Raw genomic sequence first — 16,851 nt, forward strand, 5'->3', positions numbered from 1 at the left:
CAAAGCAGCTTTGCCAGGTCAGATCTGCTTCCTATAAACTATTTGTTTGATTTATTCTTCTCCCTTTTACAGCTCTGTCTAGGGTGGATCAGCTTTTCCATTACCTTGCTGGGGCTGATGGTGAGATAAACACTAAATGCACACCATGAGTGTGCTGTTTCCTTTTTTAAGGTCCTTGCCCAGCCCCGGCCACCAAGGACTTCCCCAGCTGCTTGCAGAGATGATTTTATATTAAGATGGGTCCTCCCTCGCTTGTCCCCAGGAAGTGGTGGCTCATAGTCCCCCTCTTCTCACCGCCCACACCCTGCAGAGCCTGGCTGGCTCCTGCCCTGATGCAGGATGGGGCCATCTCCTGCTGTCAGAAGATGCAGATGTTTAGAAATGAAAAGGAATAGATCCTGATATCCTTGCCCAGTGGAGATTGCACCAGGGAAGTCAGGGCCAAGCCCCAGTTTCAGATGTGTTTATCAATTAGGTCACATTTAATCAGCTAAACCTGCAGTGGTGGTGCCAGGCTGGGACCAGCCCATCTCATCCTCCCAGCCTGGGCACAGGGAAAGGCTGGCAGCAATGATCCCTGGCTGCAGGAGCTGAGGACCCAGTGGAATGAAGGGCATCGTGTGGCTTTGATGGATATCTCTGGAGGTTCAGAACCCTCTCTTCATTTTGGAGTCTGTGCCGTGCTCCTGGCTGGTGGTGATGCCAGGGCAAACCCTTTTTCCTGGCTGCTGATGCCAGGCAGTGGGATGTGGGAAGTTCTATAACCTGCTGACCCTATAACTGGGAAAAACATCCCAAAAGGGAAAGGTTTACAGCCCAAAGCAGTGGGGAGGGGCTCAGGGCAGAGCTCCCAAGGGTGAAAGTCTTTCCTCTGGGATGAGAATTCCTCTCCACATCATCCTGGGGGAGGGACTTTGCCATACCCCCGTTGTGTCATTCAGGGAGCTTGTGTTCCATCCCCTCTCAGCCGTCCCAGGCTGAACTCTCCTCCTTCCCCCTCTCCCTGCCGGGTGCTCCCTGACTCATTTACCGTGTCCTTTGGCCCCCGGCATCCTGGCTGCCTCCGCGCAGGGACCTGCCCTGGCTGAAGCGGTGATTTCACACCAAACTCCTCTGCGGAGTGAGATTACCATCTCAATGGGCTGCTTGAGCTGAGTGATCTCTTCCCCTCACTCCCCAGCCTTGGCCTTTGAAAATCCAGGGTTTAAAACTAAACCCACTGCCTCCTTATCTGCACCCTAATTTTTGCAGGTTGAACCCATCCGCATGATTTCCCAGCAACCCAAAAGGCAAGAAGCAGCATTTGATGGTGGGAAGAAACCCTCCAAAGATCAATAAAGATGCTCTTAAAATCCTCTAGACCTGGGTCAAAAATAATCAAAAAGCTGTCACTAGGGACCTGCTGGACTCTGGATTTCCTTCAGGTTAAAGACCCAAGGCTGGGCAGTGCCTACACAATGTGGGGAGGTGGTGACTGGCAACAGGAATCAGCACCACCAGGATGTGGGGGGCTCTGCTGCACCACCCTGAATCCCCCGAAACCCTGGCCCTGGGTGGTTTTCCCCAGGCTGCAGCTATCAGCAGCCACAATCTGCAGTTGAGGCATCAGTGACTGTTGGTTTTCACACGTATTTTTCTGAAACCACCTGCCCAGGGAGCAAAAGACACCCTGGGAAAAGATGAATTCATTTTCTCCAGGACCAATTCCTTGTGCATCCTTCCCCTGGCACCTCTCCAAGCCTGGGGAGGGGGAATTCGTGCAGCAGCTCCGGCACAGCTGCCCTTTCCCTCTGGAGTGAGTAGTTTTTGGAAATTTGCTTCAAATACTTTGGCAAACATTTCCCGGATCGGCCGTGGGAAAGCTTTTCCTCCCTGCTGTTCTGATGAGTCTGATGCAGGGAAAATTAAAAGTCAGGAGCTTTGGATTTGGCACCAGCCTGGCTGATGGGCCTGGGCTGTGAGGGGGTTGGGGTGAGGGCTGGATCATACTGGTCTGTGTCTCTTTTGAGGACTTGCCTCTAAGTTTTGGGACTCATGATGAGCTGGGTGAGGTGCCAGCCCATGGGGACCCATTGGTCCTGCTGGATGGCTGCCCTGGCTCTGCTGGGCTGGGCGAGGGCAGGATTTGGGGTGCACAGCAGGAGGGGAGGGGTTTCTACAGCCCTCCAAGCTTTGCCTGATGTTTTTCCTCCGTTTGGCACAAGATGTCAGTGCTGCCCAAGGAACGGCCGCCGGTGCCATCCCACCCCATGGCCTGGCTGGGTCATGGTGCTCCTTCTCCAGCCCCTTGGGAGATGCCTGGGGTGCTGCTGGGTGCTCCCGGAGCCCAGATGTTGTCCCCACGCTGGCAGGGACCCACCGGGGCTTTTCCCAGCCAATGGAGATGTCCCAAGATCAGGGCTCAGGTCCTCCTTTGGGGATGTCACAAGGCTCTCAGACAACCCCAGCACCATGGGAATCATCTTGGGAAAAACACGGGAGCCAGATGGAGGAAGGTGGAGAGGAATCAGACCCATCCTCATGTCTCATGACACCATCACCTCTGCCACTCTCTGCCCTCCCTGTCTCTGCAGTGCCAGTCTATGCACAAGGGATGGAGAGCAGCTCTCCTGGGACCAGCATCCCTTGAGGAGAGATGAGCTGTTTGCTGTGAAAAAAATGTAGGGGAAAAAGAAGCTGGGAATGAAAAACTGAAACCTGCTACCAGGCACAAGTGGGAAGGGAGGGGAAAAGTCCCCTCAAAAGAATGTTGGCTTCTGGGACATTTGGTGACCAGAAAAATAACACCTCAAAGACCTTACGGATGCCTGAAGACAGATAAAAAACTCAGAGCCAAAATGTTCTATGAATATTTAACTGCCATTAATATTTAATTAGCAGATAGAGAGAGATTAAGAGCAAAGGGATCCATCCTTCACGTGTGCTCCAGTCCCACTCCCTGGGTGAATGTGGGCTCATGGTGAGGGGCATGGAGCTGCCTGCAAGTTGGACTTGGCACAGAGATAAGGGCACAGAGACCATCAAGGAAAGGAAGGAACACCCCCAAAGGAAAGACTCTGCTTTCCTAGCCCCCTGCTAGGGATAGAGGGGGCATAAAGCATGCCAGACCTGGGTGTTGTATCTCTGAACCAGCCATCCAACAACAAAAAAAAATCTGCAAAAAAGTCTTGTCAGACATACAGGATGCTCCAAACAGAGCATCTTTGCCCCTGGGCACTGTGGAGCTCTGCAGGGCCAGGGTGCAGGAGCTGGCCCCGGATGGAGGACACTGGATGTATCTTGTCCACCTGCCCCTGGTTCCTCCAGCCTTGAAATCCCACTCCTGCCCCAGTCCTTGTGAAACCCTCTGCCTCTGGGCTGCAGCCAGTGGGACAGAAAAGTACCAGCCTGCCCCCCAAGCTGTCCACCCCCCATGCTGCTCAGCAGTGTGCTAATGCGTGTCTAAACCCTATGTGCCTGAGTGTCTAATCCACTATTAATCCCTGATGAATAATCCTTTTAGGTGACAGCAATGGCTGGGGGGGTGGCAGGAGGGGTTGAACACTCCGCATGCCACTGCAGTCCCCTCCTAGACAATGTCACCCTGTCCCCTGGGTGGGGGGGCATCTCAGCATCCCTCTTGGAGCATGGGGAGAGCTCATCCCTGGGGCTGGAGCGGGACAGCTGCAGGGGGGGGTCTCTTGCACAACTCAGCCCTTGCTTTTGGGCCCCTCTCTCCCAAGGCTTTGAGGTTACGTCCTACCCTGGGAGCTGCTTTAGCTGGCGGGGGACTGGAGAGGGCAGTAGAAGCCAGGCTGCCGTGGTTTTTCCGTGTGTGTCGGGCCGGGGGGATGCGGGACAGACACATTTACAACGTTTGCAGCCCCCTCAGAACGCCTAAAAAGCTCTTCCCAACCCCTTTCCTGACGAAACTATTTCTTGTGCAAGCGAAACACCCAGTGGATATAACCCTGAGGGTGTCTGGATCAGGGCTGGGGTTGGGAAGGTGCTGGGGATGCCCCGCACTGCCCCGTCCCGTCTCTCCACCCCTACAACCCGTGCCAGCCAGCGAGCCCTGGTGCCATTTCTTTGTCAGCTGGGGTCATCTGGTGACTTTATCCTCCCAGCCGGGTTACCTCGGTCCCTGAGCATCTCCCGAGCTGCTGGTGCTACAAATTAGGGGCTGTTTGATGGCTGCTGGGGGCTGCTGGCAGCGTGCAGGCAGCCAAACCGCTCCGCCAGATGCTTTCCCACCAAGCCAAGGCAGAGGGTTATTTTCCCCTCTTATTTTAGGATGGATTTAAAGAAAAAGCCTCTTCCCTCCCCGGCTGCCGGAGCCCGAACGAGCAGTGGGAACCCACCGGGCTGGCAGCAGGCACGGGAGGTCCCCACGCTTCATCGGGCACCCAGAGAATCAAACCAACCTCCCAAAGCCCAGCCTGGTACCTTTCATCACCACCACAGCCAAATCCAGCCGGCTCGGGACCCGACACCCCCCCAGCTGCTCTGTCACCCCCTGGCCCCGGGAGGACGGGGATTATGCCGGATCACTCGTGTATAAAATTGCTCCTCGTCCGGCGAGCAGCCCGTCGGCGGAGGAAGCCGCGTTGGGCTCTGCTCGCCGCCTCGGCACCGAGACCTGCCGGGCCCTGGGCTGCCGCGGCAGCAGTTTCCATATCTGGGCCATTCACCACTCGAGACTTTTAGCGCCCGGAGCAACGGCATGTACTGCTGATGAGTTCTTTCTGCTCCAGTAATTACAGTGAGGAATTTGTCAGAACGAGCTTTCTAAAACCTTCTTGTCTTGTTCTGATTTTACCTGGAGTGTAAAAAGTCATTAGTATGGTAAAATAGGAGGCTGTGCTAAGCCAGCAAGCCAGCCAGATAACGCAGTTTACATCCACTACACACTCAATGTGCACACACACATACACAGGGAAAAAATAAAATAAAGGAAAATTAAAAAAAAAAAAAAATCCAAACCTCCTGGCTTTTTGATTCACCCAGATGGAGTTTTTCCATTATTGAAATTAGCAGGATGAGAAGGCAAAGGGAGAGGGTGGTGGCAGGCCTGTGTGGGCATGGTGAGATGTGCTGGCTGCTGACACCTTGGCTGCATCCCCAGCACGGAGCTCCCTGGCTGGTGGTCCCCTCTGGGATGGGCCACCCCTGCTATTTGGGGTGATTTGTGCTTGACCCACAACCCCTCTTTCAGAAGCTTTTCTCCTGCCTGCAAGGGCAAGGCCAGTTTCACCAGGTACATGCATCGTGTTTTGGAGAGGCTCCTGTCAGCCCCAAACCACATCCTAGGATGGGGCTGTGCTGTCCCCATACAAAAAAAAAAAGAGTAGAAAACTCACCCAGATCACCCAGGGCTGCTGTGGACATCCCACTGCAAGTCATCGAGGTCAGGGTGGGGAAAACCCCTCCTGAGCTCATCATGGCCTGAAAATAGCATCCTTTGTGGTTTCAAAGCCTCCCAGCCCCTCCAGGCTCTGGTTTCAGGAATATTAGCAGATGTCAGGAAGAGTCTGGGGAACTCAGGCTTGAAATGAGCCAGGGAAAAAAACATAATAAATCATATCAATAGGAAAAAAAAAAAGGAGATAAGGTCATCTCACACAGGAGATGTTGGGTGTCTGCACTGTCCCCACTATTTTCAGCCCCAGCCAACAGCCCTGGTTTGCCAGCAGCATTTGTAGGGTGCAGGGGATCATCAGCCCTGCTACGGGGAGATGGATGGATGGGATTAGATCTGGGGTTTTTTTGTTGTTGTTGTTGTTTTCAATCTTTCCAGCCAAAAAATGATAAAAAATTTAGCAAAATATATAATGTGGTGAAGAGGATTTTGCTTACAGACCCCTCCACAATCTCCTTCTGGGGGATGATGCCTGGCTGGGTACCACATCCATCCCTGGTGCTGCTTAACTGTTCTGCCTGGAACCCAGCAGGAACTCCCATCCTCCGTGGCCTTTGGGGGGGTTTATTAACAGGAAGGTTTTTTTAAAAAAAGAGAAGCTTCTATCTTGGGCTCTAATGAAAGCATTTTGGTTTGGATTTAATTAAATTACAACATTTGGAGGCTGAAAGGAAACCCTTTGGTGGGGGCTGCTTGGATTTCAGGGTATTTCCAGCATCCTTGAAGGCTACTTCAAAGAAAAGAAGTGATTGCAAGGCAGAGAATCTCTCTCTGCCAATGCAAAACCCAAAACTTCATATTTACTCCCTTCTTATTTACTTCCATCAGCAACTTGGCAATTTTCAGTCAAGTTTGGAAATGTTTCTGGTGTCACCAGATCTGTCTTTTGATCCTAAGGAACAGGGGGAATGTTTCAGACCCAGTGTTATCTCCCAGAGACACAATGACTCCTGGCTGCCAAGCAGGTATTTTGGTGCTTAGATGAGTTTCAGGGGAATGATATTTATAAGCCAGGCAGCAGATTAATCCCCTGCACAACAAAGCTTGGCTTCTGCTTTTCCCCTTTTCTTATTTCTCCCAGGGGATATTTTGGGGTTGAAAAACCCCTTCCCCGCTTTGTTGCACGCTGACTCTGCACACCTGAAGGGCCCTGGTGTGCAGTGCACAGCATCTCTGATTAATGTTAATTATTTCCTCTTATTAAGAATGTGACACCCATATCTGTGTACCCTGGAAAGGCTGCCTGCTTCGTGCTCTGCTCCCAGGGTAAATGGTGGGGGAATAAGATTAGGAGCTGTGAGTGCACCATCTGAGAGCCTTAACCTGCAATTCCCAGCAATGGTGGGGAAATAATTCAATATTATTTATGTGATGCTGCTATGGGCTTGGATCACATCTCCCTGCAGCACAAGGAGCCCCCCAGGCACAGCCACCCCATCTCCCTGTGATCCAGAAGATGTGGACTGGGGAGAGCATTGGTGATGGGGAGGGGCTGAGGGGCTTCCCTTCTCTGGGTGTCCCCAAGTGGCACCTGGAAATCCCCCCTGATTCCCAGTTGTCACCCTGCAGTGATGGTGGAGCCCTGGAGGTGGTTTGGAGTGTTCCAGTCTCTGCTTCCAGAGATGGAGAAGAGCAGCACTCATCTGGCTACTATTTTTATTTTGCTGGAAAAACAGCAGTTTTGGGGTTGGTGAAGGGAAACGAGACACTGCTTCAAGGTCAAGCTCTAGCAGCTTTGGCCAAAAAAATGGAAAACCAACCCTATGCGGGTGGTTCAGAGCATCCAATCTCACGGTCCCAGAGGGGGATTTTCTTTCACCTCTTTGCCCAAACCCAGAGCCAGAAGCTGTCCCCAGTCACAGAGAAGCATGTGCCCAGGGACCTGCTGCCCCGTGCTTGCTGCTCTCCATGGCTCCAGCTTGGCCCTTGCCTGATTTTTCAGCCCCTTTTTCCAGCCCCATCCGCAGCCTCTTGGCTGCTGCCCCTCTCTGCAGTGAGCGCTGAGTTGAGTCCCTAATAAAGGTACAAATATCACCCACTGAGCTCATAATCTGGGGTTTGGTCAAGAAGAAAGGGAATTCTATTATTTTTCAGTGTATTCCCTGCCTTTTGCAGTGTCTGGTCAGGGCAGGGTCTAAGAGCTGCCCCATCCCTTCCCTGTGCCACCCAAATGTGTGCTTGCTCCCTGGGGATGGGTCTTGTCACCCCCATGTCCCTTTTGGAGATGTTTCCCTGGATTCTAAGAAAATATCAAATGGTTTTACTATGCTAGGCCAGGATTTCTTCTTTCTCCCCATCCCCTGACCAGACCCTGCAGCATCCCCGGGTACAGGACCAGTGTTGGGATGAGTTGAAGTGGCTGGAAAATGCTTTCAGCAACCTTCAGAGCTCCTCACATTGTTTCCAGTAACAAAGTTGGGTTATTACAAAAATCTATTCACCATCAAAAGCCCCAATCCATCCACCCTGAGGTATAATATTCCTCCTGAAGAGCTTTCCCTGTTCTGCACACCAGTCTCTTATCTGACATCACCCACCTGGGCCTGGGTTTGAAGTTTGGGAGGGGGTGGGGGTGTTGATTTCTAATCCCCAGCATTTTGTTTTCAACATGCTGGAGCTGTTGGATCTCACTGGGGTGCAAAGGACCCAAACGGAAATGGGCAGGCAGGGAGACCTGGGTGACACCACAGGGCTCAAAGGTGTGAGTTGGGAAACACCCCCCCAAAACAAAAAAAATCAACCCACATTAAATCTGGAGGTTTTAATAGCAAAATTCTCTGTTGGCAGATGAAGTGCAGATCCCTGGTGTGTGCATCAGGGTGTAAGAGCTGTTGCAAAGAGCAGCAGCTTTTTGGGGGATCACTCTGCACCCCCTGAGATGGGCTGGCAGCAGAGCAATGAGAAAGGGAATTTTTTCTCTGAAAAAGTTTCTATCAGTTTTAGAAAGGGAAGAGGAAAAATCTGCTTTGGGATGGATGGAAACTACTGCTTCTTCCCCCACCTCTCTAAATTATGGTTAGATGGAAACGTGGGGGAATACAGAAAATAAGGAATAAGTAAATAAGGAAAAAAGGATAAGGAATAATGCATAAAGGAATAAGGAATAAAGCAATAAGAAGTATGGAAATCAGGAATAAAAGCATAAGGCATGAGAATAAAGACCCATGGATGGGGACAGACCCTGCACAGCAAAGCATCCTCCTTGGAGCCACATTTTGGGGCTGCTCATGCTGAAGCTGCTTCCAGAGCTGCCACTCACTTCCAGCCTGGGTAAGTGGGAGTCCGGGATGGAGACTTCAGTGACAAATTGCCTGCTTTTTAGTGGGATTAAAAATAGACAGCAGGCTCCTGGGATGGCACAAAGGCTCTGGCAGATCTGGCTGCTGGCCGGGCTGATAACACCGGCGCCGATGTCTGTTCTGGGGAGACAGCTCAGGAGACAGAGAGACCCCCAGTCCCTGGGCTGCAGAGCCCACCACGGGGGGGAGCATTGATCAAGGGCTGCTGTTAATTGCTATTAGAGATGCATGGCCTTGGGGGGCTGCTGGCCCAGCTCAGGCTGGGGGGAGGGCTCTAGCCCATAGGAAGGAGGGGGGATCTGGGGATGCTCAGGTCCTTTCTGCTCTCCTTGGGCTCCAGTTGCTGATTTTGAGGTTCCTCGGGTCATTTTGAGGTCCTTCTGCTTGTTTTGGTTTGTCTTCTGCTCTTTTTTGGGGTCCCTCAGCTAATTTGGGGACCTCTCTGCTGAGCTGCAACCCTTCGTGTCTCAGAGGCACAAAACTTGGATAGTTCAAGAGGGGGGTAATTAACGAAGATCACTGATGGTGCTCACACCTCAGCCACCCTGGCTTCACCCATGGGAATCACCCCACTGGGGAGCATCCCTTCCTCCCCCCATGCTGGGCCAGCCCTGGCACTCAGCACCTCCTTAGAGTCTGCATGGTCTCTCTGGCTTCTGGAGAGGGAACATAAATCTTTCAAGGCTGCAATTTTTTTTTTATTTTTTTTTCTGTTCTGGGTGAAGAAAATGGATTTTTTTTGCAGCTCTCTTCAATGTCACTGGTATGGAGAGATGGGAACGGCTGTTTGTGCATCACAGACCCCTCCCATCTCAGCCAAGCAGAAACCTGCTGCCTGGCTTTTGCATACTCTTATTTTTCTGGCTGCTTGGCTCTTTGGAGAGGGCTTTTTGTGTGCCAGGACAATGTTGGATGATACAGAGAGGGATCTGTGGAGCTGGGGTGCCGTGGCATCCTATGGACCAGTCTCCTTGTGCTGCAGTCTTTGGGCACCCTTCAGAGGCTGAGCCCAGCTCTCCTGGGGGCTGAGATGTGAGCTGGAAGGATGCTGTGATGGCACAGGTTAAATCACCTGCTCACAGGGCTGGGGCTGGGGCAGAAATCCTGGGGGGAGAGGGCAGAGGGAAGCCTGCAAAGGGGGTTCAGCCCCTTGTGCTGTGTGCTCCATGATACAGGGGGGCTTGGGTACCAAGCTCTGGAGAGGATGGGGATGTGCTTTCCCAAGGGAGACACATTAAAAATGTTTTTTTAAAAATTAACCAGCCTGGTTGTCTCTCCCAGGGGCCATGTTAGTCAGGGCAGGTGACAAAGGATGCCCTCTGAGTTGGTGGCAAGGGCTCAGCTCTTTTGCCCACCTCTTGCAGAGCCCTCAAAGGCTCTCAGGGCAAAGCATAATCCCAGGATGGGGAAATGCAGCCCTTGCTCTGGAAACCTCTGGGCAAACTGGGGACCCTCACCCTTCATGCCCAGCTCTGGGGGAGGAAGACGAGGCTGAGGAAGGATGAGATCATCTCTCAGACCCTCCCATGAAGGCCCTAAAAGAACTGCAGAGATCAAGAAAAACATCTCCATGCCCAACCCAGTTAGCAAGGTTGATGTAAAGGACACATCATGGAAGACATTGGGGGCTTTCATTGAGATGTGACCACCTGTAGCCAAATATTGAATCATCTTTGGCCAGATACCATCAAGGTCAGGAGCGTTTTGTTCCAAAAACTGCTGAGCTCTGGTAGAAATTGTTGCTAGAAGCCTTTTGTCACAAAATTGTCATTTTTTCCCTGCCTGCTTCTGAGACAGCCCAGCAGCTCTCCTGCTGGAAAGCCCTCCTCTCCTGACCATTCCTCATCCTTCCTTTCCATGTCTGGATTTTCCAGAGGCTTTATTTGATTTTAAATGGCTGCTGCATCTTGAGCAGAGAAATAATATTTAAGGAGGCTCTTTTGACCCCAGTGCTGTTGTTATTCCAGGTTCCAGTGATGCACAGGGTTCAAATACTTTTTTCCCCGACTCCTCCCAGCCCTGCCTGGCAGCTCCTTCCCAGTGGATCCAGGATTGCCTGTGGACCCAGGGACTGAACACAGGTAATGGGGGATGCAGGCAAAGCCCTCTGCATAGGTTTCCTGGCAAGTTTTTACATCCTGTAAATGCCCAGGTGCAAAATGAGGGATTTTTCCTGCTGGTTTTGGATATATTTCAGATGAGATCCAATTTCTGCTGCTGCTGGGGCTGCTCCTACTCACTCCCTGCCAGCTTGAACCTCTCCCAGCCACGATGCCAATCCTTCTGGTGCAGACAGCAGGTTGCTGTCAGTCTGAGAGCAAAACAAGGAGCTGAATCCAGCTCCTTCTCCTACCTTTGATTCCCTCTGCATTTACCCCCCCTCCCTGTCTCCCACTCCCAGGCAGGATCTGCTCCATCCCCAGCCTGGGGCTGCTGAAAGGGGTCAATCCACTTTGTACAAAACCAGATGGGAAAATGGTTGCTGCTAAATGAGCTCCTGAAAAATTCATGGTCCAAAATGGACTTCCAGGGGGTTTTACACCCCCACGAGCCCTCCTCCCCCGTCCCCTCCAAGAGGATGGGAATGGCCCAAATCCCAGCTGGGAGCTATTAATGACAGGAAGGAAAGGGCTTTGCTGGGTCCTGCTCCAGATGGGATCCCGTATCCCGGGACACCTCAGCCATTACCTGGGTGGCCATTAGGCAGGGCTGGGGCTGACCCAGCTGAATTCACAGCTGCTCCATCCTTATCCCATGGGACACAGCAGCCGGGCAGGCGCTGGGGATGGGCTCTGGGATGAGAGCCAGGCTCCGGTTTCTCCTCCTGGGGGTGGGGGTGCGGGGAGGTTTCCACCTGCTGGGGTGGGCAGGTGCCCCCAGCAGAGCCCTGACAGCTGCTCAGAAGGCTCCAGAGGGAATTAGGGCTGTGTTGATTGCAATTAGCTGCCAGGACAACCCCCATGTCAGGCTGGCAGGTCCCCTGCCCTCTGCCCCCTGTGTGCACTGGAGGGGACTTGTCCAGGTCCTTCTTATCCTGATGGAGGGGACACCATGGCCACGCTGGGGCTGTGGGAGGGCTCTGCTCTCTGGTCAGCTCATCAACCATTACACAGCCCTGAATCCTCCCTCCCCACCCCCCGCTATGGACCCTTATCTGATTAGGGACCAGGGGAGACCTAAAAGCCTCCAGAAAATCAAACTGTAAGGGGCAACTGGGAAACCAAAGCAAATGGGCTTTTCTCCTCTTCTTCCTAAGTGCTTTTCCCTGTCTGTCTTTCCATCTTAGCTAGAGAGGCAGGGGAAGGGGAGGGAGATGGATGGGAAGATGAGTTGGGGTGGTGGGGTATCCCCTGGCAAGAGCACTGAGATGCTGATGGGGACCTGACCTGGGGACATGGCCACCATGTGCTCTGCTGTCCCTCTGTGAGGTCCCAGGCAGCACAGTATGGGGAGTAAGGCTAGAAAAGAAGAGATTCTGCACTTATTTTATTAATATATATATATGTATGTATAGGTGTAGGTCAGCACAGTGGATGGGTGGTGGCACTCAAGATTGGGGACCCATTGCAGGCAGGGGCTTGTGAACACCCACCCTGTCTGCTCCCTGCCCTCCAGCCCACTCAGTGTCTACAAATAAGTGGTGGCTGCTTCCCAGCCATTTGGGGATGATGAAGGTTGCTCCTCACCCTCACCAGCCCCTGGCCATCCCTCCAGTCATCACCAGGTCAGGATGCACCATGTGCTTTGGGTTAAGACAAAACCTGTTGCCTTTGATTTCTTGCTGTCTGCTGATGCCTCTGGTCTGTGGAGTGTTTGCTGCTTGATTTAGTCACTGCAAATTCTCTCCAAAATAAGGATGAAATAACACGGGCTGGTCCTCCTCTTGCCACCCCTTGCATCCAGCAACACCCAGCACTGGGTGCTTGTGGTCACGAAGCTGCCCTTGAAATGCAGCTTAATCCTCCCCTGAATCTTAACTTTTGCTTGTTTGGGTTTTTAATTATTTTTTTAAGGAAAAAAAAACTCGAAACAACAACAAACAGCAAAGCAAGAAAAAGAAACATTATTGCTGGCCTCCCTGGCTGCCAAGATAAACACCCCCTCCTAATGAGCTGCTGTAATGAGGTGCCTCGGATCCCTGGAGCTGGAGAAACCTGATGTTCATCACTTTGCTGTGAGGATGCTGGGATTCTGCTTTCAGAAGGGCTGTGGATGCTCTCAGGTGCACACAAAGCCCAGCCTGGCACCTGGCTGCAGGGATTTAGACCCCGACCCATGAGGGAAACTCAAGTTTTGGCTTTATTTTTTTTAATTTTTAATTTTTTTCCTCAGAAATACAGCAAAAAATGGAGATGGAGGCATTTCCCCATGGGGTAACGTTTTTTTTTTTGAAAGGAAAGAGGAAAAAATTCACTGAGGATGTTCCCCTCTGAACTGCTGAGCCACCAGGGTTTCCTACTTCCAAGGCCACCTCATTCCCCCATTCCCTCGTGCTGAGCCCCAGCAACTTTGATAATGTTGACTTGTTATATCAGATAAAATATTAAAGGCCTATGATATAGCCTGAAATTAATATTTTAATGGAATGTAAAAGTCGAGGCAAAGACCAATCCAAACAGTAAAACTGAAATGAAACATTTTTATCTTGCAGGAAGGGAAGGGCTTGGCACAACTGCTTTGATTCACCCTTCCGCTGCTTTTATAGGCTATTAAAATATTCATTTTAATATTATAAATATTGCATTCAATATCTAATGTGCTGTTACACTGTTTGGGACACCCGAAAGTCAAAACAATTTACTGGCCATGGTGGGGTGCAGCATCTTGGTGGGGAAATAGCTCAGCCTCTTTCTTGCTTCTCCCATCTCTTTTCCTCTGCCAGCAGCACCCTGGGAGGAAGGAAACCCATGGGGTGGCCCTGGAAATGTGATGGGGACAGTCCCCAAGTGGGCAGTGACAGGGAGGAAGAGCAGGACATGGACCCACATAATGAGCCAGAAACTCCCCGAGGAAACCATCTGGACAATTAATTACAATAAAAGGCTATTTTTTTTTCCTTAGAAATACTAATATAAAATAAATTTATGGCAATTATGGGGTTTCTGTATTTTTGTCATTATCAGAGCTATATAAGGCAACGTGGATGATATTAATGTATTTCGGGTGCTGCTTTGAAGGGGAGGGATTTAATACATATTTTTAATCACTTTCCAGGATCAGGCATTCAGCTCTGGCACAGAAGAAGCCATTGGGTGCAAGCCCTCCAGCTGCTGGTGGGCAAGGATCAGAATCCCCCACCTCTGTTAATCTTTGTTGGAAAATAATGGGAAAAACAGGGTCTTGGGCTGAGAGCTTCACTCTCCTGAGGCATTTCCAGGGCTTTTTTTGTGTGTGTGTGTGTGTAGTCATTTCTAGTTCATGGGTGATTTATCTTTTTTGGAGGGTCTTCAGGTGTGAGAAAAGAACATCTCGGGCTGTTCCCCTGGGTGTAAACACCCATCTCTGGCTCACCACCCCAAAAAGTGGGGTTTGGTGCTTCATTTGCCAACACCACTGCTGGTCCCTGTCTTTCCTAGCCCCATCCTTACCAGCAGAACCAGGAAGGTTTGGATGTGCCTTGGGGGGCATCATCCCTCTCAGTGCCTCAGTTTCCCCACACAAAGGGGAAGGTCCTGCCTTGACCTCTGCAGGGGCTCCCACAGGGCTCAGGGCTGGATTTGGGGATTAGCACCTCCTGGGCACCATTATCCCAGTGATTAGTGCAACCCTGGGATTACAGGCAGGTGAGAGGCCAGGGATTACTGGGGGGTGCTGGGGGTGCTTTCTGCCCGACCCCCATCACTCTTCCCTGGGGGTTTGATCCCACAGCAGGGATTTATCTGTAGCTCCTAAGGGCCTCCAGCCTGTAGGGTTTGCACCCCAAAATCCTTCCTCATGCAGGGGCTGGAGGGGCTGTTGCAGCTGGGGAGGATGAAATGAAGCCAATGCCACCAGGGTGAGCAGGATCTGTGGTGGGAGGTCACTGGTGCCAGCTGGTGGCCCCAAACTGCCCAGGGGTGATGTGGGAAGCCAGACCCAGCCCTGCCTGGTGTGTTTTTTAAGGGAAATCCTTGGGCAATCCACTACCTTTGGCCTTCCCAGTTCATCGTACATCTAATAGAGCAGGAGATGCTCAGGTGGGTCCTGGAGAGGATGGACAAGACCTTGCACTGGTGTGGTATTTTATGAACAAAATAAGAGGAAATAAATAACAGGAATTTAAAATAACAACCCAAATAACAGGATTTATCTCTGATTTCTCCCCCATGCAAGCAGCAACCCTGTCAGCACTCCAGCTTCAGTCCTTGCTCAGTAAAGAGAGATCATAGCCACCTGCACTTGCCCACCCCAGCCCCTCTGCGTGCCAAACCTGGAATCATAAATAAAGTCCAGCCAGGGTAAAAATACTTATTTCTGTAACAGCTGAAAAATATCCCAGTGGCAGTGCCAAGAACCTGCCAGAGGCACCACAGGAAGGCAGGAGGGATGGCTCCCAAACACCCTGCTTTAAAAGCCTTCATCCATCAGCAGGAAAAGGCTCCAGTGATGGGGCAGGACACGGCGTGGTCTTGGCATCGTCTCCAAATCCCAGTGCCCCTTTTGGAGTGGGGAAACTGAGGCTCTGTCCTGGCACCTTCTAGGCAGGTTGGGGAGGATTGAACCATGACCTGGCCACTGCTCTCCTATGCTTGCCTCTTTTCCATCCCTGGGGATTGGGGCCCCGTGAGTCAGCCCTTCCCAAAGCAATCCAGGGATTGGTTTATAAATCATAGGATTTTTATGAAAACAAGTGGTGGGTCACTGGGGTGGTGGCACGGGGCTGCTCACTGCAGCAGCCAGGCCTTTTTGGTCACCAAAAAATGACACTCTGCCCTTCCCGTGGGGCTCTGGGTGGAGGGTTTTGGAGCAGACCCACCCTCCCTTCTCTTCTTCACCCTGGTCCCTCTACTGTGCCCCACCATGGTTTCCAAAGACCTTCCAGCAGCACCCAAAGGTGCCAAGGGTGCACAGGGGCTTGGGCAAGGGGCTGCCCTCCCCCATCAGCACTGCGGGGCTGCTGCTTCTTGGGGGCATCTTCAGCTTCTGTCACTGCTCAAGGTCAATGCCATTAATTGCCATGAGTTATTTTGGCATTAATGGAGATGTCTTATGCACTTCCACTGTAAATGAGGCTGCCAGGAGGAACACGCCAGCCAATATTTCCTGGTGAAGGGAGACAGTGAAATCTACAGAGGCAAGGAGGGAGGGGGCACCTGGGGGGCTGGTGGAGGCAGGAACCCCCCCCCTGGGTTTGTGGTGGCTGCACCCCCAGGGGTGTGTGCATGCAGGGAGGGGACAGGAGAACCAGGAAGGGAAGGGCTGCCGTGGAGACTTGGTCCCCAAACACCACTATGGTGGGTGAGGACAGTGTGGCATTCCCAGGGGGTGGGGGCACTGGTGCTTCCCAAAAACCCAGGGAACCCCTCCCCAGCCATGCTGCCAGCATCCCCGGGCCCTGGGTGAGGGGTAAGGAGGGGACCAGGCGGCTCCTGAGGGGCTGGTGTGAGGCTATTGTTGGTCCCTCATCCCCAGGGGGCACAGCCCCCTCTCGGCTGTATGAGGGGGCCACATCCAGGCCCTGTCTGTGTTGGTGCTGCAGGGAGCAGGGGGGACAGGGCTGATCACCCCTCTCGGGCGGCACGGGCAGGAGGGGCTGGGGGGCAGGGGGCCCCCTGGCCATATCAGGGATGGGGAGGGGACCCAAACCTTCCAGAGTGGAGGGAAGTGGACCAAACCCAGCTGGACCCCTCCATTTGGGAGTGGCGAGGCGTGTGCCACCCCCCTGCCCCGCTTCTCTCTTCCCCCCTTCACCCCTGGGGAGGGGTTGTGTGGTCCCTAACCCTCATTTTTTTATTATCATCCCCTTGCATTGCAAGCGGCCGTGGTGCAGGGCTCAGGGGAGGGCAGGGGAGACGTGCAGCCCCCCCCCCCCCCTCCCTTCGGTACTGAGCTGTGCGGGGGGGGGCCCTGGGAACCTGCTTGGGGGGGGGAGGGGGGGAAAGGCTGCAAGCATCGCGCTGCACAGGCGGGGAGCGGGGCTCGGCTGCCACCTTCCCCCCCCCCGCCCCGAAGAGG

The sequence above is a fragment of the Calypte anna genome, chromosome 19 (genome assembly GCF_003957555.1).
Source record: "Calypte anna isolate BGI_N300 chromosome 19, bCalAnn1_v1.p, whole genome shotgun sequence".
Lineage (NCBI taxonomy): Eukaryota > Metazoa > Chordata > Aves > Apodiformes > Trochilidae > Calypte > Calypte anna.